General features: G+C 43.4%; 1 pseudogene; it reads left to right on the forward strand.

Moving 5' to 3' along the window:
- Positions 1-2,987: 2,987 nt before the first annotated feature.
- Positions 2,988-3,137, forward strand: LOC127485099 (U4 spliceosomal RNA; annotated as a pseudogene).
- The last annotated feature ends 2,807 nt before the right edge of the window (positions 3,138-5,944 follow it).

Consider the following 5,944-nt stretch of genomic DNA (forward strand, 5'->3'; position numbering starts at 1 on the left):
ACAGCCTCTTCTTCAGTAGCCCAGGATTCTTTAATCACTCATAGATATTGGGCCAACATTTAGAATGAACCCCTTTGTTTTTTTCTTCCTGATGGTTAAATTGATGTCATCAAGAAACATGTTTCCAGGCAAGATTTATGGTTTGCAAACACTTCAGTAATGGGACAGTTTGTTGTAAGTGTGACAGAAATTTCTAAAGTCATTTCTGGATTAGAAAAAAAAATACCTGAACAGTATCAGACCATGTGACTACACAGGATTTCATCATCTTAAAATGAGTCAGTTGTTGACTGCGGACACGCAAGAGTTCTGCTTTCTGAAAAACTTTGCATTAAAAGCCCCTGTGATGTGAACTCCAGTAATGGGGAGAGGGTAGGCAGGAGGGCTTGGTGCAGTCACCTTTTCTGATAATAGGTAAAAAGTGGGCCTGAGTTCTCACATTAACAGAGCCACATGAGATCAACAGCTTGATACCCTAGGTGGAGTCAGGATATAACTTGCTCCTTTAAATATCTTTACAATGGATTACCTCCATTAATTCCTTTACACATCCTTTTCAATTCAATTATAACAAACTCAATCAAGTACCTACTGGGTGCCAGGCACTATGTTAATCCCTGCGGTGGGTTCAACTATGAATGAGACTAGGTTCCCACCTGGAAGGAACTGATTGGGGGGGGGGCTATTTTCAGCTAATTTACGTTTTTCCTTTCTATTTTAAGACACATCTTTTATGTACATTGCCAGTTCTGTTTTTCTCAAGCTTTTAAAGGCTTAAGTGGCAAATAGAACACTAATTAAGTGGCCTAATTCATCTCAGAGAAGCTGTGGAAGTCACTTGGGGAGTGGTCCGGTGTGGAGCTGAAGCATGTTGTGTTACGCTGAGGGCAGAAGAATTGCAGGCTGTGTTCATCATCGGCCTCTGATTTTCCTTTCCTAAAACCTGGACTCCCCTAAACTCTAGAATAGCCATGTTTCACCAAAGTTTTCTAAAAGTGAACTTTTATGAAAGGAATCCTATGTTCCATCGACCCCTGTCTGCAAACTGTCAAACAAATGAAATACAGTCAGCTCTTAGTATCTGTGGAGTTTGCTTCCAGGGCTCCCCTCAGATACCTAAATCCACACATGCTCTAGTCTCTTATGTCAAGTAGCATTGTATTTACATTTGACCTAAGCATATCCTCTTGTATACTTTAATCATCTCTTGATTATCCATAGATGCTCCAGTTCCTTATATAAAATGGCCTAATATTTGTCAATGACCTGGGAACATTCTCCTGTGTACTTTCAATCATCTCTAGATTGCTTCTAATGCCTTATACAATGTAAATTACATGGAAATGATCATTGCTTGTATTGTTTAGGGAATAATGACAAAGAAAAAATTTGTACATATTCAGTACAGTTGTTTTTTGAACATTTTCTCTTTTAAAAACTTAGTAACAATGAGAAGTATGTATTTTTGGATAGGCCACAGGAAATGCACAGGAATTGGAGAATTTTAAAATGTATTTCTTTATTTGAGAGGCAGAGAGAGAGGGGGAGAGGAAGAGGGAGAGGGAGAGGGAGAGGGAGAAGGAGAGGGGGAGAGAGAGAGAGAGATTGATCTTCCATCCACTGGATAATTCCCCAAATGCCCAGACCGCTGTGGGGGGGCAAGGTGTGGGTGTGGCAGGGACTCAACTAGTTTGAGTCATCTCTGCTGCCTCCCAAGATCTGCATTAGCAGGAAGCTGGCATCATGAGCTGGAGCCAGGAATGAAACTCAGGTACTGTGGTGTGGCACATGGGCATCTTCACTGTCATCTTAACCACTAGACCAAATGCCCACCCCTTTTTGAACATTTTTAGTCCTCAGTTGGGAAGATCAATGGGTGCAGAACCTGGCTGTCTGGAGATCCAACTTACATGTATTTTGATGGAAATAAATTGACCCTCCTTTCGACTATAATCAGAATAAAGGAATTAATGCACCTCCCCACACCATGTTAACAGTTCTACCAGCTGGGCTGCAAATCAATTTCATTGAATAATCAACAACAACAACCCATCGGTAGAGATAATATATAATCAAGAAGGACTTTATTACTCCTCCACCCTCTTTTGCTTCACACAGTTCCTGCTAGAGGAAGATCAGTCTCAAAAACTTTAACACATAGGTTGATTTCACCAGCCCTGAACCTTCTCAGCATTTCTAAATATACATCCAAGAGGAGTCTATTATTAATTCTCTCACCTTTCACATCCCTTGAATGCAAAGGCCTCTTTTCAAACATTTGCAGGTAACTCCTGTACAGTCAATTACAGTCTCCTTGACTGAGAGAAACTACCAGCTGACCCTCTCTTCTTAGGCAGAGGTCGCTCCAGTTGCAGTTTCTGCTGGGAGAGGGTCCCACGTTCTGTGGTAACACCGCGTTAGCTAGCTGCCTTTTGAGGACGGGCACATGCAGCATCTCCTGGCCATGGTTAGTTAATTGGCATATTTCAAGAGTCATAAAGATGGATTTAGCCTTTGTTTTGGGGGACACAGCCAGCTGAAATCAAAATGGAAGAATTAATACAAGTAAGCACATTGACTTGAAACTGAGAAATAAACCCTCATAGCCATTCTATAGATATTGTGTGCCTTATAGAGGTAATTTTGGTCTAGGGGTCATGGTCAATGGCAATGCAACTTTTGGTAATCAAATTGAGATGAAAATAATCTGGGGAAGGGAATAGTGAATGGAGAACAATTTTCATGCCAAAGAATTGTTTTCTCCAGGCTTGGCCCTTGCAAAGTATGTAAATTTGCGTGAGTTATCTGTCTTTTCCAGGCCTCAGTTTCCTCAATTGTGCAGTGAAAGTAATCTCTTTCTTGTAGATTTGCTTTTGGGACACTATTTTTGGGGCCAAAATGTTTTAAATCCGTACTTTTTTTTTCATAAATTTTTTCCTATGAACTTTGTGAAGACCCTTCTATTTGAGACTGTGATATAGTAATCAAGCTTTGCGCAGTGGCAGTATCGTAGCCAATGAGATTTATCCAAGGCACGATTATTGCTAATTGAAAACTTTTCCCGGCCGGCGCCGCGGCTCACTAGGCTAATCCTCTGCCTGCGGCGCCGGCACCTTGGGTTCTAGTCCCTGTTGGGGCAGCGGATTCTGTCCCGATTGCTCCTCTTCCAGTCTAGCTCTCTGCTGTGGCCTGGGAGTGCAGTGGAGGATGGCCCAAGTGCTTGGGCCCTGCACCTGCATGGGAGACCAGGAGGAAGCACCTGGCTCCTGGCTTCGGATCAGCGTAGTGCTGGCTGCAATGTGCTAGCCGTAGTGGCCACTTGGGGGGTGAACCAATGGAAAAAGGAAGACCTTTCTCTCTGTCTCTCTCTCTCACTGTCTAACTCTACCTGTCAAAAAAATAGTAAAGTAATCAGAGACAGAGCTTGGGTGCAATGATATTACTAGGGATCAACAATTGTGAAAAGAAGAGGTAGGAAGCACTTTTTAGTTACACCTCATACTGTAACCAAGAAAAGGAGGTTTGAGTCCTTAACATTTGCTGTTCCCTTTGCTGAAATGCTGTTTGCTAAAGCACTCCATACCTGTGATAAGGACCATGAAGAAAATAAAACGGTAGTGCGTTTACCTTTCAACCCCTATCTTATTTTGTAAAAATCACCATTCATTGCTTTCCCTAGGAAAAGTCTCCTTAAATTCCAAGTTTCTTTTTTTGAAAATATTTATTTATTTATTTTTATTTGAAAAGGGGAGAGACAGGGAGAGAGGGAGAAAGAGATATCTTCTATCTACTGGTTCATTCCCCAAATGCCTGCCAACAGCTAGGGCTAGGTCAGACCAAGGCCAGGAACTTAGAATTTCACCCTGGTCTCTCATGTAAGTAACAGAGACTGGAGTACTTGAGTCATCACTTGGTGTCTCCCAGAGTGTCCTTTAGCAGGAAGATGGACCAGAAATGAAGTAGCTGGGATTGTTGAACCAGGCACTGGGATATGGAATGCAAATGTCTCAAGCAGCAAGCAGAGGCCTACCTTCCTTTTCTTGACATGACCAATTTATTATTTACATTTAATTTATTTGATAGGAGAGGGAGAGGGAGAGGGAGAGGGAGAGGGAGAGGGAGAGGGAGAGGGAGAGGGAGAGGGAGAGGGATAGAGGGAGAGGGATAGAGGGAGAGGGATAGAGGGAGAGGGAGAGAGAGAGAGAGAGAGAGATCCCGTTAACTCCCCAAACGTCCCCAGTGGGTCAGGGAGCACAATCCAGGTCTGTCACATGGCTTTCAGGAACCCAGTTACTGAAATCATCATTTCTGCCCCCCCCCCCCCCAGTGTCTGCGTTAGTGAGAAGCTAGAGTCAGAAGCTGGAGGCCAGTATCAAACCCAGGCACTCTGATGTGGGATGTGAGCCCTCAGGGTAACCATAAGCCCCAGTCCCAAACTTCTTAACCCCCTACTCAAGGATTTCTATGACCTTGGGCAGGCATTTGAGGCAATTAAGATGCTTTCTGGGATACCCAGATCCCATATCACAGAGTGCCTGCGTTCTACTTCTCACTCCAGCCTCCTGCTAGTGCATACCCTGGGGAACAGCAGGTGAGAACTTAAGTAGTTGGGTTCTGCCACTCACGTGGGAGACTCAGCTGGAGTTCTGGGCTAGTGGTTTCACCTATCCCAGAACCACTGTTGTGGGCATTTGGGGAGTAATTAATGGATGGAAGATCTCTTTCTATCTCTGCCTTTGAAATGAAATGAAAATAAATAATAATAAAATGGTCTCTATGATCTGCCCAGAACTTTGCAATTCCAAATTTTGTATGCCACCAACCTCAAGCAGACTGGACTCTGCTATTCCTAGGACAAGACATTTTCATTCCTGTATTTGCCACCCTTCTTTACCCTCATGCCACTCATCGTGCTCTACTGGCTGCCCTTCACTCTTTCAAATGCTCCCCATTCCTGGAGGACTCAAGGATATGCCACTGATGTGTTACTGGCCTACTGGAGCACAGAGTCCTTGCTTTCTCTTCTGAATTTCTATGTCTTATGCTTGGACCTACTCATGTTATAAAACCTTGTAATGCCTCTTGTTTCATTGCCATGCGTTTTTATTACAGTCATTATGCGGTTATGTATTAAGCATCGTCTATGTTCCAGGCTCTGTTCAAGGGACCGATGATGCAGTAGTGAGCAAAGACAGGCAAGTTGCTGCTCTCAAGGAGAATATATTTCATTGTATAGAGAGAGACAGATAATAAACGAAGGAATAAATGAATAATTTAAGGTAGTGATAAGAACCATGAAAACATAAAACAGTAAAATAGGGGTTGGGAAGAAAGATGAACTACAGTTTTATTTTCCTCATGGTCACTGTCACAGGCTTGAAAGGTCTAGGGGAAAAGCATCTCTGGCAGAGAGAACAGAAAGCATTCGGGGGCCAGCACTGTGGTGTAGCAGGTAAAACTGCCGCCTGCCATGTCGGCATTCCAGGTGGACAATGGTTTGAGTCCTGGCTGCTCCACTTCCAATCCGGCTCCCTGCTAATGCACCTGGGAAAGCAGTGGAAGACGTCCCAAGTCCTTGGGCCCCTGCTACCTGTGTGAGGGACCCAGAAGAAGCTCCAGGCTCCTGGCTGCAGAACAGCATGGAAGATTCTCTGTGTGTGTGTGTGGGGGGGGGGGTCTCTCTGTCTCTGTCTCTGTAACTCTGCCTTTCAAATAAATAAATAAATCTTAAGAAAAAGGAAGTGTTCAGTCTCCCTTTTTGGCTAAACTATGAGGTCTTGCTACTAAAGGGTTTATAAGGAAAAACACATGGAGAAGGATAACTACATATCTGTATATTGGAGTAACTGAATCTTATATTGATTGCTGTATAAATTGCTTCTTTTGTTTGCCTTATAATTAAAATGCTATACAAACAAGTTTCCAGGCCAGCGCCATGGCTCAC

This window comes from Oryctolagus cuniculus, chromosome X (assembly GCF_051225735.1).
Source record: "Oryctolagus cuniculus isolate XC-2025 breed Fujian yellow rabbit chromosome X, ASM5122573v1, whole genome shotgun sequence".
NCBI lineage: Eukaryota > Metazoa > Chordata > Mammalia > Lagomorpha > Leporidae > Oryctolagus > Oryctolagus cuniculus.